General features: G+C 40.9%; 1 non-coding gene across 1 annotated transcript; it reads right to left on the bottom strand.

Moving 5' to 3' along the window:
* Positions 1–13,287: 13,287 nt before the first annotated feature.
* Positions 13,288–13,391, bottom strand: LOC123459716. The gene has a single exon (XR_006636470.1). It is a non-coding gene; the product is annotated as a U6 spliceosomal RNA (small nuclear RNA).
* Positions 13,392–15,547: the final 2,156 nt, after the last annotated feature.

Genomic DNA, 15,547 nt, shown 5'->3' with positions numbered 1-15,547 from the left:
CCTCGCCCTGCTTAAAGAAGCTTATTTTTTAAAATGGTGATGTCTACTGCAGAGACTCAAAACTCATCAAAGTTCTGAGAATGAGAGACTCAAGTGCTCAGCACTACAAAAGACATCCCTACGAAGCCCTCCGAGGCTCAAGGAACATTGTGGAAGACAGAGTAGGAAGAATGTAAGAGCCAGAGGATGAGGAGAAGTGCTTTGGAATTGCTGTCTCATGGACATGAAGTGGTCATTGCATTCATGCTCCCACAGCAGCTATTGTTACCTACACAATACTGAGCCCATCAAGTGACAGATGACAAGAACAAAAGACATCAGAGTAGAAAAAGGATTGCTTGGAAAGACAGTGTTCATTGGAAGGGAATGGAAGAAAGTAATGGAAGGGGATTATGATTAAAATACATTTATATGCAGGTTTGAAAATTGTCAATAAAAAAGCTTTTAATATGCTATGCATAATGTCGTGCATCTTCAAAGACAGCACTGGGGAGGCAGAAACAGGTGGATTGTTATAGCTCACTGCCTGGCTAGATTAGCTAAATTGGTGAGCTTTAGGTTTAGTGAGAGACTCTCAGAGAACAAGGTGAAGAGGACACCCAGTGCCAACCTCTGTCCTCTGCATGTACACACATACACACACAGGCACCTGCAGATACACACACGTGCCCACACATATGAACATGCATACACATAAGCACAAAATCCACATACGCATATGCCAACAAAAAGGTTTGCACAGCTGGAGAGATGGCTGTTAAAGGGGCTTGCTTGCAAAACCTGAAGGGCTGGGTTTGATTCTCCAGTACCTATGTAAAGCCAGATACACAAAGTAGCACATGTATCTAGAGTTTGTTGGCAGTGGCAGGAGGCTCTGGCATGCCCATTTTCTCCCTTGCTCTTTCTCTCTCTCTCAAATAGATAAAAAGCATATTTTTTAAAAAGGTTTCAAACTGTTACTTGTGCAGGTGGCCCAAGGTGACCTTGGAAACAGTTTTCTACTGGATATCCATATTTCTGATCTCATGCTATTCCCAGTCTAGGCTCCAGACAGGTATGCAGGGTGCTTTTGGGAAGCCCTAGGACACAGTGGTCAGGGCTCATATTGGCCAGGTTTTCATGCTCATCTTCACCAAGCTGCAGAATAAAAAGCATGTGATTGAGGCCCTGTGCAGCACCAAGTTCAAGCCCCCTGGACATCAGAAGATCCACATCTCAAAGAAGTGGGCTTCGCCAAGTCCAATGCAGATGAATCTGAAGACCTGATGGCTGAGGAGCAGCTCATCCCTGATGGCTGTGGGGTCAAGTCTATCCCCAGTCGTGATCACCTGGACAAGTGGCAAGGTCTGCACCCACAGCTTCCAGTGCTCATACCATGCTCTCCCGAGAAACCTCACAATACAATCCAAAAAGAAAAAAAGATACGTGCAGTTTGGAATGCCTTGTGTTTTAATAGGGCATGGTCATTCACCCAGACTTTAGCCTTGCCACAAGTGTCAGGGCCAACTGGCATGCTTATGGGTACTGGTTTAGGACATAGTTGTAGGTCTCCTTATTCCACTGCCCTCCTTCCTAATAAACCTTGTGTAATTTTTTTTTTAAGTTTGATTAGCCCTCCCTCCACCTTTTCTTTATTCAATCTCTTCCTGTGACCTCACTTTGGGCCCTTTCACCCCCATTAATCTAGTCTTCTACTTACAAAATCTAAGAGGATATAAACAAAGCATATGGAAAACCTATTTTTTTGGACAATGAAACACTCAGGAGCCATAGATTGTTGCTAGAAAGTTTTCAGTGCCAGGGATGGGATAACTTCCAGTGAGTTGTTGGCCAGGGAGGTCCCTGATGCCCCCAAAACATTATAGGCCATTGCTGAGGCCCTTGGTTTCCCACCAGGAATAGATGGTAAGGCCCTATTGCTGAAGATTCCACATACTTGGGCTGCAAGACCACTGAGAAATCCTGCTGGAGCTGAGCTGAAAACCTCCTCCATGTAGACCAGCTGACAGAAAGCTGGAAAAAGACATTCTGTCTGCAGTTCAATGGGAGAGAGAAAAATCACCAGTGAAGATACTCCACAGTGGACACTGAAAGCCTTATGTTTGGCCAGCCAGGCCAAATGAGCCCATGGGTGCAATAATGGCATGTCTGTCATGGTGGAAACCAACTGCCCACTAATTGAACTGGAGGCCTGCTCTATGGGAGGGAATACATCCCTGATACTGAAAACTTAAAACAGGGGTAGTCATGAGCCCTAGAGGTGTAACGGCTGCTGCTATCTGGCTAAATGTATATACTATGCTTATCAAACTGCCCGGTAAGCACTTCTCTTAATGTTCATACCCTTATATTAATGCTACTCTCAGTAAGCACTTCTCTTAATGTTCATACCCTTATATTAATGCTACTCTCAGTTTTGGTAGAGAATGTTCTCTTTTCAGATGGCAGTTACCTTGGGATGACTCCAAAGGCATCATGGTGCTGGAAAGAAATGACTGGAGTGCTTAGTACTGCAATATCTCTATCACACTTTCCAAGGCTCAGGGTCTATTGCAGAAGGGGTGGCAGAAAGAATGTAAGAGCCAAAGGAAGGGTAGGACTCCTTACAGTGTGCTCCTCCCAGACACAAAATGGCCTGGACATCCATGACCTCACAGTGCCTGATACTACCTACTCAAGACCATCACAATAGGAGGAAAAGATCATGACATCAAAATAAAAGAGCGACTGATTGAGATGGGGAGGGTATATGATGGAGAATGAAGTTTCAAAGGGGAAAGTTGGGTGGAGGGAGGGTATTACCATGGTATATTTTTTATTATCATGGAAGTTGTTAATAATAAAAAAATTTGAAAAGAAAAAAGTTTGAAATACCCATATATTATTAGTCCAGAGTTCTCATTTTACAGATTGAAGATCAAATAATTTGTCAATATTCATACCAGTAGGATAGAAACCAGACCCATCCTACATGACTGCTCCATGCCATAATGAGACAATATGAACTTTTTCCAAATGAACCTTCAGCATATGAGGTAGAACCTGGTTTTCAAAGTGTGAGGTGGGGGGGGGGACTTCAAAAATGCCTAGAACTGGGATGGAGAGATGGATTAGCTGTTTAGGCACTTGCCTGCAAAGCCAAATGACCCAGATTTGATCCCTCAGAACCCACATAAGCCAGATGCACAAGGTGGTACATGCATCTGGAGTTTGTCTGCAATGGCTAGAGGCCTTGGTGCACCCATTCTCCCTCTCTCTCTCTCTCTCTTTCTCTCTCTCTCTCTCTGTCTCAAATCAATAAATGAAAATTTAAATAATCATTTTTTAAATGCCTAGGAATAAACCAGGGAAAATTTAAAAACACTGGAAAAAGAAATTGAAGAGTACACTAGGAGATGGGAAGCCCCCCATGCTCATGGATTGGCAGAATTAATATAGTTACTCACTCATCAACCCACCCTTTCTTGGTATTTCTTCTTGCCTGCACACTTCCTCATTTGTACTACTTGGGATCACTTCCTAAACAAGCTACCTTGATACCAAGCTGTTGTCTCTGGGCAGCTTTAAGAGGAAATAAAAGCAGGATGCCTATCTCAACATTCTTTCCCAGTGGAACAGCACTTCCTCTTGCTCTCGGGGACCATTTCTGCGCCCCAGCGTCTTACTCACGGTCTTGGACTGGCTAACCCAAGTCAGATGGACTTGATGTGTGTTTGTACATGAATCATACAGATTGCTAATGCCTTGACAGCAGCATAAATACAGATTGTTGGATCATGTATGAATACATGATTCACCAATTGTATGCTTGAGCAGTCACTGTTCAGAAAGAGGCCTTAGTTCACCAATATCAGATTTAGGACAGATGTCACCCAACATTTTAAAAAGTCCTAACATAATGTATTTTTACCACCATAAAAAGCATCTGCCAATTTTGAAATGTAGATAAGGACTAGAAGTATTAGCATTTGAGGAGTGGAGTTTCAGTGGTGATAGAATCAACATTGTCAAACTGCAGTGCAAATTTCCAAGAAGACAAGTTGTCCTCAAATGGAAGCCAACTAAGGATAATAGATACTTTGGGTAAAAAAAAAAAAAAAATTAAATGAATCAAACTACTAGAGCAATGCATGCATTACACTCCACACAGTGTCAGTGGATTAATTAAAAAAATAAAATAGGGGCTGGAGAGATGGCTTAGTAGTTAAGGCACTTGCCTGTGAAGCTTAAGGACCTAGGTTTGATTCCCCAGTACCCATGTATTTGCAAATAAATTAAAAAATATAATTAAAAAAAAATAAAATAGGGCTGGAGAGGTAGGTTAGTGGTTAAAGTGCTTGCTTGCAACACCTAAAGACCCATGTTTGATTCCCACCAGTACCCATGTAAGCCAGGTACACAAGGTGGCACATGCATCTGGAGTTCATTTACAGTGGCTAGAGGTCCTGGCATGCCCATTCTCATTCTCTCTCTCTTTCTCCTTCTCTCTCTCGCAAATAAATAAATAAAATATTTTTAAAAAACAGCAGATAGCCAGGCATGGTGGTGCACACCTTTAATCTTAGCACTTGGGAGGCACAGGTAGGATTGCTGTGAGTTCAAGGCCACTCTGAGACTGCATAGTGAATTCCAGGTAAACCTAAACTACAGTGAGAACCTCCCACAAAAAAAAAAAAAAAAGTAGATGACATCTTTTCATAGACTACTAGAATCATCAGGAAATAAACCCAGGATAGTTGGAGGACAGCCATACTAGGAAGTGGATGGCACCAGAAAAATACTAGTTTCAGTAGCAATGAAAAAAATAGGAAATTTTGGAAAACAAAATAAAAAGAGAGTCCAGAGTCCACTCCAGAGTGCTCAGCCCTGCTCAGGGAGCGCTCTCCTTCCAGTGCAGAGCGTCACTAGAAAGTTAGAACCACAGTTAAGACAGAGAGAGAAATTTATACTCTATCAAATAATTTGAAGAAGAGAGAAAGAGCCTCAAGCAATAGCTGTACCCACAGAGGGAGGAATGATGCTGGGAAAGTCCTCTCTTCTTCATAGAGGCAAGAAATCACTTTTCAAAAGACCTCTGCTGAGTCAGTGGCTAAGCAGCTTTTCTTTTTTTTTTTTTAATTATTTATTTATTTATTTGAGGGCGACAGACACAGAGAGAAAGACAGATAGAGGGAGAGAGAGAGAATGGGCGCGCCAGGGCTTCCAGCCTCTGCAAACGAACTCCAGACGTGTGCGCCCCCTTGTGCATCTGGCTAACGTGAGACCTGGGGAACCGAGCCTCGAACCAGGGTCCTTAGGCTTCACAGGCAAGCGCTTAACCGCTAAGCCATCTCTCCAGCCCACTAGGCAGCTTTTCACCATGACCAATCAGATTGCATTACAGCAGTGAAAGAATAATTCACATGTAGAAATCAATAGCTGTGATACACCATATTAGTAGACTCAAGGATAAAGATCACATGGTCGTCTCAATAGATGCACAAAAGGACTTTAAGAAAGTTCAACATACCTTCATGATAAGAGTTCAAAGAAACTAGGACAAGAAGGAACACACTTTAACATAACATAGGATACATAAGACAGGCCTATAGCCAACACTATACTAAATGGAAAAAACTCAGAGCATGCCCACTAACATCAGGGATGTGATAAGGTGTCCACTTTCTCTTCTTATATAGTCCTTAAAATCTTTCCTTTAAGATTTCATTTTCATTTTTATTTACTTATTAGAGATAGAGAGAAGGAGGGAGAGAGTATGGGCATACCAGGGCTCTAGCCACTGAAAATGAACTCCAGATACATGTGCTACCATGTGCATCTGGCTTATATGGGACCTGGAGAATTGAACATAGGTCCTTAGGCTTCACAGGCCTATACCTTTACCTCTAAGCCATCTCTCCAGCCCATAGTCCTTAAAATCTTAATAATAGCAATAAGAGAAAGAAATGAGAGGTACAAATAGGAAAGGAAGAACTCACATTATCCTGATATGACCCTGTATATGAGACCTTAAAGACACCACCAGAAAACTCTTAGAACTGGTGCATACTCTCTGCAAAGGGACAGCAAACAAACGACCATACAAAAGTCAGCTGGTTTTCTATCTACCAGTAGTGAGCATTCTGAGAAAGAAATGAGGAAAACAAAGTCCTCAAAATTGCCTAGGAACAAATCAATGATAATTTTTAAACACTGGAAAAAGAAATTGAAGAGTACAGTAGAAGATGGAAAGACCTCCCATGCTCATGGATTGGCAGACTACTATAATAAAAATGGCTGTACTAAGCCGGGCATTGTGGCACACACCTTTAATTGCAGCACTCGGAAGGCAGAGGTAGGAGGATTGTCGTGAGTTCAAGGCTACCCTGAGACTCCATAGTGAATTCCAGGTCAGCCTGGGCTAGAGTGAGACCCTATCTCGAAAAAACAAAACAAAACAAAACAAAAAAAGGCTGTATTACAAAAAGCCATCCACTAGTTTGATGAACCCCATCAAAATTCTAATGGCATTCCTCATAGAACTAGAAAAAAAAAATCCTAAAATTCATATAGAAGCACAAGAGACAGTTTGTCCTAGCAATCCTGAGTTAAAAGAAAATGCTAGTGATGTCACAATGCCTCACTGCAAGTAATACTACAGAGACATCATCAAGAGAAACCCTTGGTACTGGAATAGGGCTACACATTCAGATTAGTGAAAGAGAATAGAGCACCTAAAGTTAAACCCATGCAGCTAAACCACCTGACCTTGTATAGATGCCAAAAATATACACTCGATAAAAGATAGCCTCTTCAGCAAATGGTTTTGGGGAAACTGGGTATCCCCATGCAGAAGAATGAAACTATATCCTTATTTCTTTACCCTTTACAAAAAATCAACTTAAAATGGATCAAAGACCTGAAACGAATTTATAAAATTAGAGGAAAACACTTCCAGAAGTAAGTAAAGGCAAGAACTTTTTGAAAAGTGCTTCAGTAACTTAGGAAATAATACCAAGAATTGAAAAATGAGAATTCATGAAGTTAGAAAGTCTTTGCACAGCAAAACTATGAACAGAGTACTGAGAAAGGGAGAATGGGAGAAAACCTTCCAGCTACACATCTAATAGAGAATAAAAACCCAGAATTCATAAAGAACTCAAAAACCTAAACACCAGAATACCAAACAAGCAATCAATAAACAGGGTAATTAGATGGACAGATATTTCCCCAAAGATGAAGGACAAATGGCCAATGAACATGAAAAAGTGTTCACCATCCTTAGAGAAATGCAAATTAAAATTATGCTGTGGGTCCCTCCCACTCCACTCATAATAGCAGTCCTCAAGAAAACAACAAAGACTGGAAAGTTGTGAGAAAAGAGGAATCCTTATACACTGCTGGTGGGAAATGCTAACTTGTGCCATCCCTATAGAAATCAGTATTGGGGACTGCTCAAAACAACTAAAACTAGAACTCTTATGAACCCACTGTGCTCCTTCTAGGTATATACTTGAAGAACTCTAAGCCAACATACCACAGAGATAACTTTACACCATGTTTATTGTAGCGCTATTCATGAGTTATTATGGTGCCAAGTTATAGAGTCAGCCTAGATGTCCATCAACATATGAATGGATTAAGAAAGTGGTATGGGGCTAGAGAGGTTGCCTAGTGGTTAATGTTTGCCTACAAAGTCTAAGGACCCAGGTTCAACTCCCCAGAACCCATGTAAGCAAACGCACAAGGTGGCACATGTGTCTGGAGTTCATTTGCAGTGGCTGGAGGCCCGGGTGCACCCATTCTCTCTCTACCTACCTCTTCCCCTCTCTCTCTCTCTCACTCTCTCTTTCTCTCTCTCAAATAAATACATAACTGATAAAAAGAAAGTGTTATGTATACACAATTTTTCAGTCATAAAGAAAAACTAATTCATATGATGCTAGGAAATAGATGAAATTAGAGATCATCATACTAACCAAAATAAGCCAGACTCAGAAAGACAAGTACCACATGTCTTCTCACATTTGTCAATCCAAGATTTTTATATAGATATACAAAACCATATATATTGAGACAGAAGGGATACTGGTGGGGGAGAAGGAGATTACAGTGAGGAGTGAAAAAGGTCAAAATACATACTTGAAAGAAATTGTCATGAAATTCACTAGTATGTACAATGAATATATACCAATAAAAGATAAATATAGCTTAAAAATTTAAAAACAGGCCAGGCATGGTAGCATACACCTTTAGTCCCTGCACTCAGGAGGCAGAGGTAGGAGGATTGCTGTGAGTTTGAGGCCACCCTGATATTACATAGTGAATTCCAGGTCAGCCTGAGCTAGACTGAGACCCTACCTTGAAAAACCAAAAAAAAGAAAAAGAAAGAAAGAAAAGAAAAGAAATTAAATTAAAAACAGCTTTTAACAAATAAAGAATCTTTTTTTAGTCTTGATATGTTTAGTGCCTTGGTTATAGTGATGGTATCATGGAGTATTCATATGTCCAAACCCACACAGAAGTATACATCAAAATGGATGTCATTTTTGTATAACAATTATACTTCAATAATGCAAAAACAAGTTTAACTGAAGAGTAATTGACATATAATAAATTGCATGGGTTTAAAGCATGATCCAGAACAGACTCTCACCTAGTTAGTGCCTCTGCTAAAAATTACATCTCACTCACCAGGTGTGGTGGTGCAGGCTTATAATTGGGAGGCTATGGGAGGCTGAGACAAGAGAATCTCAAGTTTGAGGTCAGTCTAGACTGCACAACTTCACCATGAAAGATGGAGAGAGAAAAAGGAAGGAAGGAAGAAGAAAGGGAGGAGAAAGAAGGGGAAAGAAGGGCAGAAAGGAGGGGAAGAGAGAAAGGAAAGGAGGGATGGAAGACAAGAAAAGATATCATGTCTTTCTCCTTTATTCATTTTCCACTTTCCAAGATTTTTTTGGCTGAAATTTCCCATTTTCTGTTGTCTTTTTTCCAATTCTGCCTTTGTGGATTTACACTCTCCATCCATGACTGAGGCTTCAAGAGGGGGAGGAAAAAACTCTTAACATGTGGAACTGGCATTCTCTGCATTCCATAGTGCTATATTTGCATGCTTATGGTACTATAAGATACATAAATTATAGTGATGATAATATATATTATAAATAATGGTAATAAGTCTTAAACGTCTCTTCTACCATTTCTTGCAAGATTCCATTTTAAAAAATTATTTATTTATTCATTTATTTATTTGCAAGCAGAAAGAGACAGAGGGAATAGAGAGAGAGGAATGGACATGCCAGGGCCTCCAGCCACTACAAATGAACTCAGATGCATGTCACTTTGTACATCTGGATTTACATGGGTACTGGGGAATCGAACCAGGGTCATTAGATTTTGCAAGCAAGAATCTTAACCACTGAGCCATCTCTCAAGCCCACAAGGTCCCATTTTGAATTTTCCAGGATTCTCAGGTGCATTTGCATCATGACCTTTGACATATATGCCATAAGATATAGATAGGATGAGCAATATGAGAACGAAAAAAATATTGGTAATTCAAGCCAAGAAAACTTATTTATAGCTACCAAATATGAGATATGTTACATATTGTATTTAAGGAAAACTTACTTATACATAATACATCTTTTGCCTCAAAAGGAATAAAGTGATTTTAATATATACATGTGTGTAATATATTCTTAGACAATAGCCATAAGTATCTAGACATACAGTTATATAAACATACATTCTTCCTAGCATTTTCCTAAATCTCAGAACTGACTTTTTCTTCATCCATACCATGGCTTCATTATATATATATTTTTGTTGTTGTTTAAACTTTTTGCTTGCTTTGTTGTCGTTACAAAAATTGACTAAGAGAGAAAATTCTAAACTTTCTCCTCAAGTGGTGCATATGTATCAATTTTTTGTTATCTTTCCACTTGTAGAGTCTGTCTCCAATTTTAGTCAGCATTGTCCCACATGGTTATTTTCAATGCTTCTGTCCTAGGCAGAATTATATGGCCCTCCATTCATATGTCAATGCTCTAACTCCCAAAGTGATGGTACTTGGAACCAGGGCTTTTAGGAGGCCCTCTCTGTCCCTGTGTGCACAGAAGAAAGGTCAGGCCATGGGAGGTGTGAGGGCACTATGTAAAAGCAACCCTCAGCAAGCACATCCCTGACAGTGCTCTGCCCCAGGACTTCCAGCCTCCAGCAATGTGAAAACACTTCCCATTCTTTAAGCCACCCAGTCTGTGATGTTTTGTTGTGAAAGTGCTAATATTTTCCTTAATTCGTCCTTTTTAAGGCAAAATAGAGGAGTCAGAAAACCATATGAAGCAGCTATTCCTGATACTGCTGACAACAAAATTAAACTCTGCTGAGCCTGGGGCTTCTGTCTATTGCAACGGTTCCAGGCCTGATTTCCAAGGTTGGTGGGAAACGTATTCAAATGCCTAGCCTTCTCTCTGAACATCTGCATTCCATAGTGCTATATTTGCATGCTTATGGTACTATAAGATACATAAATTATAGTGATGATTTTAAAGAATAGATAAATGATGACGGAACTTTTTTTTTTTTACCAGCCCCTAACAATTGAAACCTCTCTGTACTTAGTCTTTTTCTAAACTAAGCTTTCTTAATCTCAGCACTCCTTGATGATTAGGGCAGCTGTGGGAAGATGCCCTCACACTGTGCGATGCTCACCAGCACATCCTGGTTTCTATAGCCCACCTACCGGCAGCGCCCCACCCAGCCACGACATGTCCACAGGCAATGCTAAATAGGACCTGTGGGACAAACACCCCCCCTCCCCCCCCCCAGTTGAGAAGCAGGGCTGGAAGCTTTTAGAGGTTGTGCTCTACATTTGTTGAAACTCCAACAATCATCTGGGACAAAAATAAGGGATGGTGAAAAGTGACACTGTATTTGCTCTCAAACGCCGGCCTTGGAACACGAATTCGTGAAGAAAGGAGAATCTGGTGATGCCAAGAAAAGAGACACTGATCTAGGGGAAGTATTAAATGCCCACACGGCTGTTTCCTTTAGAGAAATATATAGAGATGGATAATAGTCACGAACTGACATGTGTAACAGCCACAAAACTTACTCCACAATCAAGCTACAGAATGTTTGAAAGGAAAACATTTTTAGATTAGTTTAAGGGAAGCACAGTGTTTAACTTCAAAGAAGGTCATGTGATATACACAGCAGTCATTCATATATTATCTCATAAACATACCGAAACATAAAAGCAGGGGAAACTTGCATTATTTTCTCGATTTTGGAGGGCAGCATTTGTGCACTGTGTTCTTATAAGCATCTCACTATTGCTTGGTGAAATAACATCACAGATCAGGTAACAGGGTTGGGGAAATAGTTCAGTGGAGAAGAATGCTTGATGTCCAATCATGAGGACCTAAATTCAATCCTATATGCCCATGAAAAAGCCAGCATGTTTGCACTTGCCTGTAATCCCAGTGCCAAGTGAGACACACAAGAAGGGTCTCTGGAGCGCCCTGGTTAGCCAGTCTAGTTGAAAAACAGAAAGAAATCTCCAGGTTTAGAGAGAGATTTTTGTCTAGGAAAAATAAGACGGAAGAGCAGGGTGGGAAGAAGTATCCAGAGGCATTCTCCCCCCCCCCACCCAATTGCTACTCTCATAACCTACAAACCCACCAGGAATAGCAGTAAACCACTGAGGAGGGCCCTCAATGGAATGGCAGTGGGGAGGAGGGGGATAGGACCAACGCAAGTTTGGTCCATACAACAAAGTCTCAAGTTAATAAAATAAAAATTAAAAATAAATAAATAGGAGTAAATAATAAAAAGAAACAAGATGGAAGAGAAATAGAGTAGCATGCATGCCATCTCCCCCTTCCCTCCCCACCACACACGTGCATATGGGCTATAGGATTCATGTATCTGCACATACATGCATATACAACACACAAACACATACACACATAAGAAAAAAGTACACTTTTAAAACTACAGTTCAAGCTGGGTGTGGTGGTGCATGCCTTTAGTCCCAGCACTGGGGAGTTAGAGGTAGGAGGATCACTGTGAATTCAAGGCCACCCTGAGAATACATAGTGAATTCCAGGTCAGCTGGGCTAGAGTGAGACCCTGCCTTAAAAAAACAAAACAAAACAAAAAAAATCCTACAATTTGTTCACCGGAGTGACTCTTGCCCCCAACCAGTCTAGTCATGTAGGTCAAAGTTCTGCATGCTGAATATATCGAAAATGAATTAATATTGCCAATCTCCAGCTTTTGCTTTACTTGACATCATTTTTAGATTAGCTGATCAGCAATTCTCCTATCTCAACCACCTGAGGACTGGGGCTCCAGGCATGCATGGCCAAGCCCAGCTTTTATTTTTATTTAGTTATTTATTTTTGGTTTTTAAATTATTTTTATTTATTTATTTGAGAGTGACAGACAGAGAAACAGGCAGATAGAGAGAGAGAGAATGGGCGTGCTAGGGCTTCCAGCCACTGCAAATGAACTCCAGGTGCATGCACCCCCTTGTGCATCTGGCTAACATGGGTCCCAGGGAATCAAGCCTTGAACCAGGGTCCTTAGGCTTCACAGGCAATGGTTTAACCACTAAGCCATCTCTCCAGCCCAAGTGCTCAGCTTTTTAAGTGAGTGTTGGGGAGCAAACCCAAGCTCTCATACTTGCATGGCAAGCACTCTTCCCGTGGGATCATCTCCCCAGCCCTGTACTATCACTGCATGTTTTGTCACAACAATTAGAAAGTCACTGATACATTCATGTTTTCTTCTCCTTACTACATTTATCTAATTTTGTCTTCCAACTCTATAATTATTGGCACATTTTCCTTTTCTCTAATCTCATGCTGTTTCTCTGCTCCACAACATTCTTCTCTGCTCCTTCTTTGTCTTTCCATTTATTTAATGTTGCTTCTCTGTCGTTTCCCCTTTATTTAGGCTTCCTTCCTTTATCTCAGTACAAGCTTGTACCACCACTATGGAAATCAACGTGGAGACTCCGCAAAAAGCTGAAAATGGGGGCTGGAGAGACGGCTTAGTGGTTAAGGTGCCAAAGGATCCCGGTTTGATTCTCCAGGATCCCTGTAAGCCAGATGCACAGGGGGCACATGCATCTGGAGTTCAGTGGCTGGAGGCCCTGGCATGCATTCTCTCTCTCCCTCTGTCTCTTTCTCTCTCTCAAATAAATAAATTAAAACATATATTTTTAAAAAGCTGAAAATAGACCTATCATTTGATCCTTTATCTCAATCACTAATTATTTCTACATTTACCCTAAATTTTTAAAATATGGAATGCTTCACAAATTTTCATGGCATACTTGTGCAGGGGCTGTGCTAATCCCCATATTGTTTCAGTTTTAGTATATGTGCTGCTGAAGTGAGCACAAATTTTTAACTGTATTCTACATTGGATTTGCCTTTTTTTTTTTTTTTTACTTTATGGCCATTGGTGATGTATTAGTGGGATGTTGCCAATTTTTAAGTATGCACTTATACCTGTACACTTTGATCCTGCTGCTGGACACTCCTTTTCTTCATCAGCATGACTGAATGATTCATTCTTTCACTGTTGGTCATCTCCGTTTGAAAGTTAGATGTTCATTTTTTTAAATTTCCTCAGAGAACGCCCACAACATAGCTGCTCAACGAATATTTTTGAATAAAAATTATGAAATTTCTTGGTCGACTGACAAATTTTGAAGGCTAATGTGGAGGTGAGTCTGGAATGATTTCTGGCCTTCAAGCTTAAATAACTAAGTAGATGTTGGGTCATGTACTAAGTATGGAACACAGCCTCGCAGAGGATGTACAAAATGGAAAGGGTAGGAGATTATGACTTCAGGATGTGCCTGTGGAACATCAAATTGATGCGCAGTTGGTAAATGAGGATGCAAGTCTGGAGCTGGGTTAGAAATGAATAGTGAGGTACCATAAAATATAGATGATGGCCAAGCATGGTGGCACATGTTTATGACCCCAATTCTCAGGAGAGTGAGGCAGGAGAATTATGAATTTGACACTAGTGTGTGTGTGTGTGTGTGTGTGTGTGTGTATGTGTGTGTCTGTCTGTCTGTTTGTCTGCAGCTTATGAAATGAAAAGGTTTACTTTGGCTTATAGACACAAGGGGAAGCTCCATGATGGCAGGGAAAAGGATGGCACAAGCAGAAGTTGGATATCATCTGTGGTGGCTTGATTCAGGTGTTCTTCCATACACTTATGTGTTCTGAATGTTAGGTCCCCAGCTGGTGGAAACTTGGGAATCGGAGCCTCCTTAAGGCAGTGTATTGTTGGGATCTGGCTTATGGATATTTTAGCCAGCTTTCCCTTTCCAGTGCTTGGCACACTCTCCTGCTGCTATTAGCCACATGATGTTGGCCAGGAGGTGATGTCCACCCTCTGCTCATGCCATCATTTTCCCCTGCCATCACGGAGTTTCTCCTCAAATCTGTAAGCCAAAATAAACCCTTCTCTCCCACAAGGTGCTCTGGGTTGGGTTCTTTGCCAGCAGTGGGAAGATGACTGTAAGATTGGTGCCAGGGGAATGGGGTGCTAATGCTAGAAACCTGTGTCCTTTTGGCCCTTGGTACTAATTTGAGGGAGAAATGTGGATGGATTTGAAATCTTGGCCTTACAGATACATGCCTCGCAGTGCTATGAATACAGCTTAATGTACTATTCTGATCAGAATTGAAAGACCTGAAGTTTGGCTTATGAGGGTGAGAAAGGACTTTGTTGGGACTAGTACATAAGCAGTTTGTGTGAGAGGCTTGTTGCATTGCGCCTGCCTGTGTCCTGTGAACTTGTGCAGGGTTGCATTGTGTAGAAATGGGATGAAGTGAACAGAGGGATATCGCACAGAAAGAAAGGAAATCTTTGGGCCAAAACTTCTGCCCAATCAGCTGCAATTGTTTGAGAGATTATAACTACTGAGATTGGGCCAGCTGACCTGCACTGGGACGACAGGAAGAATGCGGACTCTTTTGGAGGTGTCTGAATGCTGAAGGAGTGTCCTGTTCTTCAAAGTCAGCTTTATTCCCCCCTGGATTAACAAATTGGTAGCCCATCAGGTACTACGAAGTATAGCAAATGCAGGAAATAGAGGGTCATTGAATTTACAACACACCCTTGTTTTTTGGAAATGGTCATGTGCAATGATCCTACAGCTGAAGTCTCAATTTCCATTTCTTTAGAATTGCTTTTTCTGGGAATTTCAGTGAAATAACATACTCTGACTATTTGGTTATCATTTTCTCAGCTAGAATGTTGGGTAAAAGGTAAAATATATACTCAAAACCACAGGAAGCAATCCATGCCCTCATTTTTTCCTCTCCTTTAAAAAATGCAGTGTACTACATTGGGTTTGCTAGTATGAGCTAATATGCCTTTTTATGTTCCCTTCTTACAAATGCAGTTCTTAAGACATGGGCATTATTGCTGACACCACCCCATTCTCTAGATGTGAAGCTATTCCATATGTTCTAAGTCTATATTAATATGCTTGCTGACATGGTGATGGGAGAGTTTCATAGGTTACTTCCCA

Source organism: Jaculus jaculus, chromosome 3 (genome assembly GCF_020740685.1).
Source record: "Jaculus jaculus isolate mJacJac1 chromosome 3, mJacJac1.mat.Y.cur, whole genome shotgun sequence".
NCBI classification, from domain to species: Eukaryota; Metazoa; Chordata; class Mammalia; order Rodentia; family Dipodidae; genus Jaculus; species Jaculus jaculus.
Note: the sequence above shows the minus strand (reverse complement) of the source record. Positions and strands in the feature narration are given on the sequence as shown.